Source organism: Eptesicus fuscus, chromosome 13, assembly GCF_027574615.1.
Source record: "Eptesicus fuscus isolate TK198812 chromosome 13, DD_ASM_mEF_20220401, whole genome shotgun sequence".
Taxonomy (NCBI): Eukaryota; Metazoa; Chordata; class Mammalia; order Chiroptera; family Vespertilionidae; genus Eptesicus; species Eptesicus fuscus.
This window is the reverse complement of record NC_072485.1, coordinates 63,139,894-63,155,097: the sequence shown is the minus strand read 5'-3', so window position 1 is coordinate 63,155,097 and position 15,204 is coordinate 63,139,894. Positions and strand designations below refer to the sequence as shown.

The 15,204-nt window shown below is 35.4% G+C and overlaps 1 protein-coding gene across 6 annotated transcripts in view; it reads right to left on the bottom strand.

Moving 5' to 3' along the window:
• Window positions 1-15,204, bottom strand: part of ELP4 (elongator acetyltransferase complex subunit 4) — a 175,984-nt gene that overhangs the window by 108,426 nt on the left and 52,354 nt on the right. The gene's annotated exons all lie outside the window — the stretch shown is intronic.

Genomic DNA, 15,204 nt, shown 5'->3' with positions numbered 1-15,204 from the left:
AACTTTATTGTAATTAAAGATATATAATCTTCCAATTATCTGTAAAAGCATGGAAGATATTTGGGTATGTAAATGTACATATTTTTTTAAAAAGTTAAAATTGTGTTACAGATTACTTTTGTACCTCCATGATTCATAAAGAGTATGGTCTACTGATGTAATCATACCTTAAAAACACTGTTGTCAAAAGGTCTTTCAAATTATAATATTAATACCAAATGGTCTTTTAGATAAAAGGTAGGTGAATTTACTTGAAAGAATCTAAAATTAATGATTGTAAAAAAGTCCTTAAAATACTAATTACAATGCACTTTAGGAGAATACTAGTACACTGTGGACAATAAATTGTCATAATATAACCCGCAATGCTCAGAAAGCTTTAGCATAAGGATATGAGCAGAGGCCTCAACACTAGCACTTTCACATTCTCATCCTAACAGATTCTAAGAGTTTTTATGTGATTAGCCAACACACACCTCTTGGCCTACAGTATATGTAGTTGAAAATGGAGAAACAAAGATATGTTCATCAATTACTCAGGCATACATTTGAATGTAACTTTTTAAAATGTTGAACTTGTGACTTTACAATTCCCAATAAGGAACATTTGAATAAGGACATTTGGGATTCACCAGTATGAGTAAATCAATGATTATACTGAATGCATGGCATAATGACATCACCCAGGCATGTACAATGACATTGCCATCCCTCCTCCTTGCCCATCTGGATGTGAAAGTCTAGGATGGCTCAAAAATCCTTCTTATATTAGACAAATCTCTCTTTGCTCCTAGGTGAAAGTTGTCAGCTCTGGATAGTAGCCAAGACATGACTAGGAGGGAAGCCAGGAGAGAAGAGAGCCAGTGTCCAGGAGTTTTAAGAGTTTGCTGGCAGACTCAAATAGCATTGTATTAAGTTACATAAAAGGCTCTTAAAATGTTCTGTTGCAGTGTAATTTCTTAATTAATTATTTAAGTTTAAATTATGTCAATGCTATTACAAATAAAAAGGCAAGTCAGATTGTCCAGTTGTCTACTTTCAAGTCCAATTTCACAAAAACTTGAGATTTTGTTTTGATTGTTCCTGTTTTAGTGTCATAGTATGCCTCCTCTTTGCTTTTATAGAATGGTAATCACTTTTTACTAGGACACACCAAATTCACTAAATGGATTTTAAATAAAGGAAGATTAATTTAATGTTCCCTTTCAATTAAAAACTCATTAAGCCAACACCATGAACTTTGTTAAGAGATAAAAATTCAACTACTGCCATATAAAGCTCCCTCTATTTTTTAATAGAAATAGTTCAGATACATATTTAGAGCAGCCAAGTAACAATCAGAACACCCCAAACCTTAAACTTTCTTGGATCTAATTATCTCAACAATATAAAAGATTTAGTACATAACAAAACAAATATACTTCCTGGGGAAAAAAATAACAAGATAATTAAAAATTAATTAACCAATCACTTAATTATCAAGAAGCTTGAAAGGAATAAACCAAATAACATAAAGCATTTATGCAATGCCTTAAATAAGAGTTAAGTTCTTGGATTACTCAAATAGGAAAGACAGCAAACACACAGTATGAAGAGCAAAGTCCCCACTGAGTATGGCACACACATCCAATTTGGGATACACAGCACAAAAGCATGAGTAATTTAACATTGAAAAGTTAAAGAAATATTTAAGTTGCTTAATTTTTGACCCTATTACATTACATGGTGTGTGTGTGTGTGTGTGTGTGTGTACTCAACAACTCAAATTATAACATTTTCTGAAAAATAATATGCACAGGAACACAATCAGACTAAAGTGTATGCTTTGTCATATAATTAAAAAAATAAACTTGGATAAAAGGATAAATCTAGAGATTTTTAAATGACGTATTAGCTTTCCCATACTTATTATGTTCTTCATCCTATAGAAATAGAAACTATGACATAACAAAATTATTTTTACTGTTTGTAATTTTTTATAAACCTTTCCCTTTTCTTGCTCAGAGTTATCACTTATTTCTGTGAATTAGATTTTTATTTTATTTAAAAAATTTGATAGTGGGATAAATAATGCTGTTCAAATACTTTAAGAAAGAATATACTTGTATCAAATAAAATTATACTAGTACATATTTGTAATATTAATAATAATATTAATACCTTAAGGAAGGTATTAAATTAAATATTTCCACATTTAACACTGAACTTTATTCAAAGTCATACACAGTTAGTTTTAAAATACAGAGAAACTTTGGTAAGCTGACATTCACGTAGGGAAATCACAAAACAAACACATTCTGATTCCATTTTCTAATGCTTAGAACATATCTACAAAGGAACTAATGGTAAATATACTTAACCTCAAGGGCAAAAGAAATTGCTGAGTAAGTTGACAAATTTTGCTAGGATTAAGCAATGGAGCCACATCGTTTTGTGTCTCTTATCTGATCAAATACTTGGTATTGTAAATTTGGTATGAAAATGTTGGCTCTTCAAAACAAGCATTTTTAAAAGAACACTTTCAGAAACATTATTTATATTTACACTGGTCTCAAACACTATATGCTTTGCAGAACATTTATTTATATCAGTTTTCTTTGTAAGTTTTATTTCATAAAACATTTGTACAATCTTACATTCTTAAAACGCTTATAAAATGGGATGAACAAAATACTGCAATGAATAGGCTTAACAGAATAAAGTATGATATTTTAAATTAATTTTAGGCATTTTCATAAACTATACATATTCTAGTTTCATATTATAGAAATTATTCATATAGAAATTTGTCTGTATTTTTGGCTTTTTATGGTGTAACTTCCTAAATCAGAAATTTGTTGCTTACTACTTTACTCCTGAAATCTTTAAAATGCCATTCACAGATGTCCAAAAGCTCACACATACCCTGCCCGGAAAAACAATCGCAGATATCCAAATATCAAACAGAGCATCCAGCTGATGTTCGTGATGCATTGGTAGGTTAAAGACAGTAAAGTTTAAAATCAGCTTAGAATAATCCCATATTGAGTATAAAATTATAGCCTGTCATCAGGAACAGGCTGACAGAGCCAGGTCCAGATGGGAAACTGGCTAGGAGAAAGCTGAGGCAGGTGGGAAAATGATGGGAACCTGACGGAAGACAGGACTACTCCCTCTGCTGGCAAGGCTCTCACCTGCTTGAATTTTTAACTAATGACGAGCTTTCCTTTAATTATTTAAGATATAACCAATAAATTATGTAAGGTATTCCTTCTTCAGTTGGCTGCTCTGTGTTTGCACGTTTTCAAACTCATGGTATTTTATTTTTCACCAGATTAACTCGTCAGAAATATAAGGATCCAGTGTTTCACCAGGAGATCCAATTATTTATCTTGTAATTTAATTGCATCATAAAAATAAGCAAATGTAGCATTGCTTTTATAATATAAGGTCTTTAAAATTAAAGATCAAATTATATTTTTCAATATATATACTTTCTTGAAGAAAAAAACAATCTTGGGCTAAAGACTTCAGAATCTCTTTCTCTAGCTCTGCATAATGCCCCGTAATGAAATAATATAGAAATGAACCATATAAATCAACTATACAGGGAACAAGGAAACAGCATGTCACAGCAAAAGAGCATAGATGTACAGCGCCAAACTTATCTGATAATCTAATGATCTGAGTTTACAGATATTATGTACTAATAGTAAGAAATTAAGAACTGATGTTTACACAAACATTTGTTAAATTTTACAGAAAAATTATTCAATATTTGATTTTCAATGTAAGTTAATAGCTTCAGCAAAAACATTTAGTAAAAATCTGTTCTAAGATTTTGGACTACAACCAGAAGCTCCCAGAACAGGAGGGATCAGCTTTTTCACCCACTGTTCTCATCTGAATCCTGGCTTAAAAGCTATTCCAGCTCCCAGCTTTCCAGAAGGCTCCATCCCAGGAATCCCTGCCTGCCATTTGGTTTGCTGATTTTAATCTCTCAGGACTTTCTTACAGAGGCTCTACTATGCTGAACTGGCACTTGCTTCTAGAAGTGAGTTATTACTAAACCTGTAGGTCAATTGTGGCACTAACAACTCTTTGGAAGCTTTCAGCCACAGTGTACAATTTGCTAATCTAATTAAATATTAATTCTAAGTGTTACATTTTGTAGCTATGAGCTTTTATTTTCCATCATCAGCCTAGAAGAGAAAGAGGTTACAAGGCTAATTTAATCTCTTCCCTGTCCTCCCAACATTAAAGATTAACTACATAGAGTGCAAAAACATTATTAAAGAAGCAGGGACTCTTTATACAGTAATAATAATGTAATTAATAGCAAAGGGCTACAACATAACGTTAGGATATAATATATGACCTGATACTTAAAACAACTTTTAATTATAATTAGTTACAAGCACGTTTTGTCTCAACACGAAGAAAAAAGTGTCATCCTGTTTTGAAGACAGTCATCTTTCTTTATGAGAAGGTACGCATCCAAGTATATAAATAGAAATAAACCTATATTTTCTCATGGGTATTTTTCAGATGGCTTGTAACACCAAAGATATAAAGCTTAGTAATATCATCTGTAAAATAAATGCAAAATTAAATGAAGTTGTATTTCTTGTCTGTACATGAAAGGCGATGGAGTAGAGGACAGCCTGTAACAAAAATGTTCAAGTCCCTCCCTGCTTTTTTCTCCTACCATGTTCTAGTGGACTGAACACAGAGGTCCCTCCCTGCTTCCGCTCCCAGAACAGTTGTGCCCATGCCTGGACACTGGGCATTATAAAGACTATGCCGTCCAGCAGCCAAAGATTTCATATGCCCAAACAGATGACTCAATCTCCATACTGTGATGAGACATTTCCCTATTCCTATCGTTGATCCGTTTGAAAATTTTGGCTCTAAATACTTGAACAACCGTAATCACTAAAAGGAACTATAGTATGAACTGCAATGTGAACTATAACATCATAAATTATTTTAGTGAAAGCAAAAAACCATTAAAAAATCTTTTCTTTCTATGGCTTACCGAATATGCTTTGCTTAGATTAAGTATAACAAAAGGTTTCCAAATGGTAATGTTTTCTTTTAAAGATGTGCATTTATCATGTTGACGATTTAAAATATCCTGCCCTTATTTATTATGCATATTTACACTAAGGTAAAAATGATACACATACTGTCACTAATGCTCTATATAGACAGAAACTTATACATAATTTGAAGTTTATTTATGTAAAAGTTTCAAACATTCTTGACAAAGAAAGTAAATTAGATATTCATGTATAATACAGATAAGTTAAGGTTAGATTGAAAAAATAAATCAGATAGTAGACACATGATATGATGAGAAGAAATACTGCAGCTATAAAAACATAGATCCCAAGCCTGCAGCAGCAGAGTTGAAATGAAGTTCTATTATTTGTTATTGCAAAGAAAAACAGATTTTGTTTACAACTCATTAGACTCACATGAAGCTACTAAATTTTCCGAAACTGGAATTTGACAAATATGGTGTATAGTTAAAATGGTTTAATATGATTCAGTTCATTTTTTTAACTTGCTTCTTTAAAAACTTTTTAAGTCAATTTCTTACAATCTATTTCAGAGTAGTTGAGAGAGCTAGAAAAATTAAAGGCAGATTCTCAGTTGAGAATATCATTTTTTTTTTAAAGGAATTCATGAAAAACTGACAGCCAGGATGTCTAATTTTATTCTTTGGTAATGATAGTTATGATCGAGAGATTAAATCTGTAATTTTCATCCTTAAACATTCTCATTACATTTAAAAAGACCATTTAAATAGATTAAGTTATATGACAGAGGTAGTGTTATGCTTTCCTATAATGCTACTCATATCAACAATTAAAAACATTTTCCAAAATGTTATAGTTATGAACTCACAAAGGCTGTTGTTCCTTCACCATGCAATTGTCCATAGTTCTGGTTTTAATAATAAAAGATTTCACATTGAGAGAAATTCACAAGGCCACGGTAGTACACATTTCATAATCCCATATTAGTGGTTGGTTCTAAAGCAGTTCATTACTTCACTTAGAGTTTAGCTGCTAAAATACTCAGAATGAACACAAAAGTTTAAGGATGTGAAAAGGTTTGTTCTGAATTTCTCTATGTTGAAAGATACTGTATCATTCACTTCAGTGGGTTCAAAGCTATAACACAATTAATATTGTAGAAGATTAATTTGAAAATACTGTGTATAAATGAAAATAACACACTAAATAAAACCTTATTCAATTTTCAAGAGACATTATAATAGGCCTTTCTTCTTGCTTTATTTAGAAAAGAAATTTTCCTAGATATAAGCTTACATGCTGGTAACAGTTTTCTTCAATAAGATAGCTGGGGTGGGGGGGTGGGAGTTCTGCAGGACAATAGTTGAAAAACATTGGTTATATAATAAAAACTTAATAAGGCTATTTTAACTGACCAAGTGCCAATGATGACCAATAAAGATATGTTACAGCCCAGTTTAAAATCTGAAATGTTATGACTAAAAGAAACTTTAAATTAGTTTACCAACTAATGTTCTGTAACCAAATACATTAAATGTTGGCAATACCTAAAATTATTATAGAATGAGAAAATGTTATTTCACATTTTATTATCAATAATGTCAAAGAAGGTTACTTTCCTGTGTTGTTATAGTTAAGGAGAAATTTAATAGGTTGTTTATGTTTATAATTTCCTGAAAGTATAAACTATGACAGAATAGATTAGCAATAATAAAAAGTAAATTTTCTTCTGAATAGAAAACTATGAGAAAGGTATTTAAAAAAACTTTCCCTGTTTTAACTATAATTCTAAGAGCTTCAATATTCCCTGGCATTTTTAGATAAGACTGCTCTTAATGAACAAAAAATACAAATCAAGAACAATAACCTGTCATAGACTCTGTAAATAAGATGCATAAACTAGGGAAAATGTATTTTCCGATTACCTTGCTAATGAAATAATAATAATAAGGTATAAAATTCAGTTTTTATTTCCAAAAAGAATAAATGTTATCGGTCACAATTTTTTTCCCAAGCACACAACTGTCACTGGGAATTAAAAATAAAATTAATTTAGAAGACATAAAATGTTTGTATAACTTGAAAGTGGACTACAAATTCATTAACAGTAAGCTAGTTCTTATCTTTAAGACCAAAAAAAAATCAGTTTTATATCTTGCTAGATATGGATATCAAACAGTATCTACTGTAATTGCTTCAAAGATAATGATTTATAAAAAAATAAACCTCATTAAAAACTTTCAAACTGTCTGATTTATTTCACATAGCATATAATACCCTATGTCACTTCATAAGTTATATAAATGTCTAATCACTACGTTGTACACCTGAAACTAATATAATATTGTATGTCAACTACAATCGAAAAATAAAAATTTTTAAAAAATTTCAAAGGGTACACAAACATTTGTTTCTAAAAGCAAATGGGGGAAAAGCAACAGAATGTCCAATGTAGCTGAAATATCACAACCTTTAATATAGGAATTTATACTTAAGTTTTAAAAAGTTGAAATAATATTCTCATACATAAGATAATATGTAGTAAGAGTTTCAAGGCAGGTTTGTAGTTATTTTTCTTAAAAGTAAACTTTCCTTCCACCCTTCTCCCCCCCAATCCACAACCTTCACTTGACAACAGTTTTGAACAGTTGAGTTGTGAGAATGTGAGCAGCTGCTGTTATTATAACTAAAGGTCTGTCTACTGCTTGAGTCTGAGAGACCACATGTTCGGCTGTCCTCTCATCTTGCCATCCTCACCAATTAACTATTAACATGGAGGGCTGTACACATGCTCTGGGGGGCTCTTTAACAGGCTTCTTGGCGAGTGGAACAACTACACAGCAGGGATCTGGGAACGGAGTAATGCTGGAATATAGGGGAGCCTTCCCATAGTTCTGCTCCTTCGAATGACACTTAAATCCACAGTTCAGCACGTAACAAAGTCTGTGCTTAACTTGACCATTTTCACATACATTTTTAATGCAACGTCTTTGGGCAGATACTAAAACTATATACTAGAAAGAGACAATATGAGCAATACTACTACTTCACAGGGAAAATTGTTTAGGGCTATATATATTTTTAAGACATATTTGATGACTAATTTCAGGGTTTTCTTAACAGATACTTAGAATTTATTTTTATACATTTGTTTCAACATATGCTTGTTACTTTTTCCTGTGCTGTTATGGAGATAATCTTTAACCCAAAAGAAGTAAAAAAAATTTCAAGTTCAAAGTTGTGAGGCTGAACACAATATAAATTTAAAAGTAATTCTTTTTCATTCTACTTGCAAAAGTCTTATTAATATCAATAAGTTAAAGTCAGTTTTGACTCTATCTCATTATTTTCCTTATTTTAACTTTTTATCCTCTTTGTAATTTCCTTAACTATGTGTTCCTTTCCTACAATAAAATTAAACATGGGAAGCATGCCAAAAGTACAATAAAGGGTAACTAATCATTACTGTACAAGTCTGACAGAATGCTAATAACTAAAGAGCACTGATTGGCTGTTTTACCAGTCTAAGAGATATAGCTATTTTATATAACTTTAAAGCTGGTGTTACTCTATATAACGTATTCAAATAAAAGTATCACAATTCTATTATGTATAGGTTTTTAATTATATGACAAAATTTCCAAGGATATTAAACTACATTTCTATTTTCTGACAGAAACCACCTTACTATCAAATTCTAAGCTCAAGTGTGCAAATACCTATACTGTATATACTAATTTTCTGCTCCATCCATGCTATCTTTTACACACTGCTGAAAAAGCTCCACAGGATAGAGACCTTGCTTGTCTTGTTCATACTATAACCCCATAGGTGCCTAGAACAGTGCCTGCAATAAGTTATTTGATGAATGAATAAGCTAAATTCCCTTAGTCAATTAATCACCATTTAAACCTGACTTGGAGTATGCAGGGATGGCACTGGTTACAGCAGAGATAAAGTTGATGTATGATTTTAAAAATTGTGTAGACATACTGCTTCTGAGTCTCTTTCTTTAGCCTAAATGTTGTGATTTTCCTTACCAGTCTTTCAGAGTTAGGGTTATCCCCTATTTATATCATAACTGGTCCAAGAAAACTATTAAGTTTTATATTTTTTTCTAAATATCCTAAATAATGAAAGGCTAATACGCAAATAGACCGAACAGCGGAACAACCGAACAACCCATCACTCTGATGTGCGCTGACCACCAAGGGGCGCGCACAGAACATGGTGAGAGTGGGCAGCAGGCGGCAGAGCACGGAACATGGCACGCATCAGCCATGGCGGGTTGGTGGAGCAGGTGAGCAGGGGCGCCAGACCAAGGTGGGGCACCGGTCGCTGTCATCGGGGCGAGCCTCTGGTGGTTACTGAAAATTCTTTGCTCTCACGTGCCACGGTCCCGCCCGGTGCTTGCACCCACTGCTGGCGCCAGCCCCGCTCACACCTGCAGCTGGCACCGGAGCTGCCACTCGCACCCGCTGCCGGCAGCCAGCGCTGGTCCCGATCCCTCAGCGCTGTCAGCAGGTGTGAGTGGGGCTGGTGCCGTCAGCGCGTGGGAGTGATGGCGGCGGGAGCAAGGCTGCTGGCAGACAGGGGACCAGGGGCCTCAGTGGGAGGGTCCAGGTGGGGGTGCAGAGGATGGGCCGAGACCCACCCATGTGCTCAGTGCAGCCTCACAGCCCACAGTTCCTTTCAAGGAGCACGGATTCATGCACTGGGCCCCTAGTCCTATCTAATAAAAGGGTAATATGCAAATTATCTGTCACTCCGTCACAAAGATGGCGGCACCCACAGCCACAAGATGGCGGCGCCCAGTCCTCTCAACCCTGCCGGAGTCCCCCAGTCCTGGGGGGGGGGCAGCCACTGAGAGCCAGCAGCGTGAGCGGCCTCCTGGCGGAATGCTTGCTTCATCGCCATGGTGTCGAGGCAAGCGTTCTGTGCCTGGCCATGGATGGGCCTCTGGGCTGCGGAGAGCCTCTGGGAAGCAGGCACAGAGTGGCCAGGCCCCGCAGAGAGCTACTGGCGCACGAATTCATGAACAGGGATACTAGTTTTGATATAAAAACAAATATACGGTTGGGTGTCATATTCAAAGAGCAAAGAATTTATTTGTTTTTTTACAGCTCAATTGATGTTAGGGTCAGAATACTACGATATTATAATAGGCAAAATTGTCTAGGGAAGTGGAAGTCATCAAAGTCTGACCCTATGTTTTTCTATTTCCATTTCAAAGTAGTCTCTTCACTGGTATTTTCAAAAGCAAAAATTTAAACTATACCTCTTCTAGTTATATAAGGATTTAAACATCTATAAATTTCCAAAATTTAAATACTGATATGCAGACATGCAGTCCACCTTATCATCTCAATCTTTTAATCAGTGATGAGATAGGATGACTTGAGGCCATCTATAATAATAAAAGTGTAATATACTAATTAGACCAGACAGCTGAACGACCTTCTGGATGTCCTTCCAGATGACCTTCCGGATGAAGCCGGGCTGTGAGGGCCAAGGCAAACCGCCACGGCTGTGAGGGCCGAGGCAAGCTGCCATGGCTGCGAGGGCCGAGCCCCTTGCATGAATTTCGTGCACCAGGCCTGTAGTTTGATCATATTACTGCTGATCCCTTACATTGGGTCTAAAGGAAGCACTGTCACAAACATTCACAATGGGTTTGGGGTCTCTTCTCTAAGTAATAAAGATGATCACCCATACAATGGCTTTTGAAAAACGTTTCTTTCTTTTCCCTTGCTTTGCATAGTTCCCTTTGGAATACATAAAAAACTACACATATTTATTTCATATCTGTTTTTCTTTTCTTTTTTCTTTTTTTTAAATATATTTTATTGATTTTTTACAGAGAGGAAGAGAGAGGGATAGAGAGTTAGAAACATCGATGAGAGAGAAACATCGATCAGCTGCCTCTTGCACACCCCCTGCTGGGGATGTGCCCACAACCAAGGTACATGCCCTTGACCGGAATCGAACCTGGGACCCTTGAATCCGCAGGCCGACGCTCTATCCACTGAGCCAAACCGGTTTCGGCCATAACTGTTTTTCTTTTCTTGCAATTATATGTAAGGAAATAGGCTTCCATCTTTTTTTTCCTCCTTTGTCTAGAATGTAACTCTTCATTTAATCTTTCATATTGTACTAATTTGTTAAAGATTTTTCAATGATGGTTTTTTTTCTTTAAAAATACTGAATAAGCCCTAGCCTGTTTGGCTCCGTGGACAGAGTATCTGTCTGCAGACTGAAGGGTCCAGGTTTGATTCCATTCAAGGGCATGTACATCAGTTGCAGGCTCCTCCTCTGCCCAGGCCCTGGTCAGGGCTCGAGCAGGAGGTAACCAATCGATGTGTTTCTCTCACATCGATATTTCTCTCTGTCTTTCCCTCTCTCTTCTACTCTTTCTAAAAATCAATTGAAAAATATCCTCAGGTGAGTATTAAAACAAAACAAAACTGAATAATAGCAATGTTACCCTAGAACATATTTTTTCTAATGGAAAGTTACTGCTATCACAGGTAGTTAATAATTCAAGACACATAGGATGTAGTGTGACAGAGAGGAAAGTGTTTAGCAGATCTGAATTGGATACTAGCTTTAAAGGTGTAATAGAAGTGTGGCTTTAGAGAATCACTTCAGTTTAATCTTCTTTGCAATTGGCATTGCACCTATCTTGCAGAGATTTTGTGATGCTTAGGGAAGCCATATAACTTAACAGTGAAGAGGGTGGAGTTTGGAGTCAGAGAAAGACACAAGTTAGGACATGACTGGCTTGCCACTTATTAACTGTGTTACTTTGTAAAAAAAGAGGTAAGGGCAGTGGTGAAGATTCAAGGACATAATACTTGTATAGTACTTGGCATGTAATATGTGCCTGATAAATATTTGTAGCAATAGCATTAGTTGTAGTAGTGCCATGAGTTCCACTATTTTCACCAGTATCTGACAGGTCTGTTCCAGGGTCATTCATCATCATAATCAAGAAGCTCATTAAATCTGACCAAACTATTATTAAAGCATTAACTTTATCATGACTTAACATCACTAACAATTCAAACAATGTAAGTATGTGTACAATGTCTAAGATGATTAGAGAAAGGAGTTTCCCTATAATATTTGTGTGATTTTAAACTCATAATAGTAAGTTAGGTTCAAGCACAGTCTATGAAAAGCCCTTAAAGAAAAACAGAGTTACCCGCTTATGACTGTTATAAACTAGAGGCCCAGTGCACAAAATTTGTTCCCGGGGGGAGGGGGGCCCTCAGCCCAGCCTGAACCCTCTCCAATCCGGGAGCCCTCAGGGGATGTCCGACTGCCGTTTTGGCCCGATCTTGGGGATCGGGCCTAAACTGGCAGTCAAATATCCCTCTCACAATCCTGGACTGCTGGCTCCTAATCACTCACCTGCCTGCCTGCCTGGTTGCCCCTAACTGCCCACCCCCTGCCGGCCTGGTCACCCCTAACTGCCCCCTCATGCCAGCCTGGTCGCCCCCAACTGCCCCCCTGCCAGCCTAGTTGCCCCTCACTGCCCCCCTGCCAGCCTAATTGCCCCACATGCCCCCCCTGCCAGCCTGGTTGCCTCTTACAGCACCCCCTGCCATCCTGGTCGCCCCCTCAAATGCTCCCCTCTGCCAGCCTGGTCGCCCCCAACTCTCCCCCCCACCCCCCTACTGGCCTGGTTGCCGCACGCAGCCTGCTGTTCAGTCGTTTGGTCTTCCCTCACTAACCCCCCTGCTGGCCTGGTCGTAGGCAGCCATCTTGTGAGGGTGTGATGGTCAATTTGCATATTACATCTTTATTATATAGGATTCTACTAGGCAAAGAGTCAAAATTCATTTATTTTTTATGCTGAACTCTTTGGTCATAGGACTTGAAATGTACTATATATACTGTGTATAATTAATGACATTTTAATAAACTTGCCATTTGTAGATAGGGTTTGACCAAAGATACTAAAATCACATAAATTTAAATAAATATTCAAGTTTTAATAATCAAGTATTAGAAATAAATTTCTAAGTAAGAATAAATATTCCTTTAACATTTATTGAAAATATAAAAAAATCTAGGTATTGTGCTAGGAATTTTTATACTTTATTACACTTAATAATATATTATTATCATAGCCCTAAGCTAGGTAAAAGGAAAATTACAAATATGTGGCCCTGCCTTTACAGAGACTACAATATATTAGATATACATATAAGATTATATGAAATCACATGTTTGAGGTAGACAATGAGTACTTTGGTAAAAAGTACTACTAATAAAGAAAACTAGTGAATATAAAGTGAGTTAACATATAATTAGGATGTTAACTAATAAGCCAAAAGCTGTTTGAGAATATAAACTAAAGTGTAAAAGATTCAAATTGGAATACATTGATCTATTTGAAAAGATAAGACTATGAAAGTTTTAGAAGAAAACATACATAAAAAAGACTGTATGAGGACAAAGACTGGTCAGATGGAAGAAATGGGGAAGAGAAACCACTAGCCATTAAAAAATAGATAAATTAAACTTTATCAAGATTAAAAACTTCAGCTCTTCAGAGATACTGTTAAGAAAGCAGAAAAGACAAATCACAGACAGGAAAAAACTATTGCAGAGGTGTACCTAAAATAAATAACCATTTTTAAAACTTGATAATGAGGAGATAACAACAACAAAAAAAATGGCCAAAAGACTTCGACAAAAGAAGATAGGCTAATAGCCAACAAGCACGTGACAAGATGGTCAATATTATTAGTTACCCAGGAAATGCAAATTACCACAATCATAACATTTCACATGAACTGCAATGGCTAAAATAAAAAGTTCTGGAGAGATGTGATTACTAGAGGGATGAAAAAATATATAAATCTGCATAAAGATCTCTACATGAATGGTCACAGCTGCTTCATAACAGCATCAATCTCGAAACAACTCAAATGTCCTTCAATAAGTGAAAAGATAAAGAATTTGTGGCATATTCTTACCATAGAAAAATAATGATAAAAATAACCTCACAACACATACAACATTGTGGATGGTGATGATAATAACCAATGTGACTGTTTGATATTGTATAATGAAATGTGTAACTATTTGGAAGATCTGCATAACTCGGTGAAATACTTTTCAAATGACCAAGGAATGATATTTCAGTATCTTGAGCTGCTATCATTATTGTTATTTTTGCTATTTCCTAGAGAAATAAAGCAAAACAAAACTTAAAACTTCTGTTATAAAACTAAGTCATTTTGAATTAAAGTGTTTTAGTATGTGCATTAGAAAAAAAATAACATAAAATTTAGCATCTTATCCATTTTTAAGTATGCTGTTCATTGGTATTATGTTCATAATGTTCTGCCATCACCACCATCTTTAGAACTCTTTTCATCTTGTAAAACTGAAACTCTGTATCCTTTATTTATTAAAATATATTTTTATTGATTTCAGAGAGGAAGAGAGGGAGACAGAGATGGAAACATCAAAGATGAGAGAGAATCATTGATAGGTTCCCTCCTGCACGCACCCCCCCCCCCCCGCCCCCCGCCACTGGGGATGCAACCTGGGCATGTACCCTGACCAGCAATCAAACTGGAACCTCGGTTCATAGGTCGACGCTCAACCACTGAACCACAATGGCCAGGCAAAAACTCTGTATCCTTTAAGTAATAAGACCCCACTCCCACCTCCCCGCAGTCCCTGTCAACCACCATATTACTTTCTGTCTATGATTTTGACTATTCTAACTACCTCATATTAATGGAACCACAGTATCTTCTTGTGACAGACTAGTTTTACTTAACATAAATGTCCTCAAGATTCATCCATGTTGTAGCATATGTCAGAATTTCCTTCCCTTTTAAGGGTGAATAATATTCCATTGAAATATAAGCTACATTTTGCTTATCTGCTCATGTGTTGATGAATGCTTAATTTGCTTCCACATTTTAGTTAATGCTGCTATTCACATAGGTCTACAAATATTTCTTCAAGACCTATGTTCAGATCAGTTTATGATTAATTAAAAGATCAAAATCAACCTCACATCACAATGATCCAGCAAGTTCACAAGAAAGCAAAGAAAAAAATTAGTAAAGGACACGTGGAAATAATTTATCAGACTCCTAAAGCAATTACATTTTGCTCTTTACTATGCACCACTAATTAGGGGAAAGTGGTT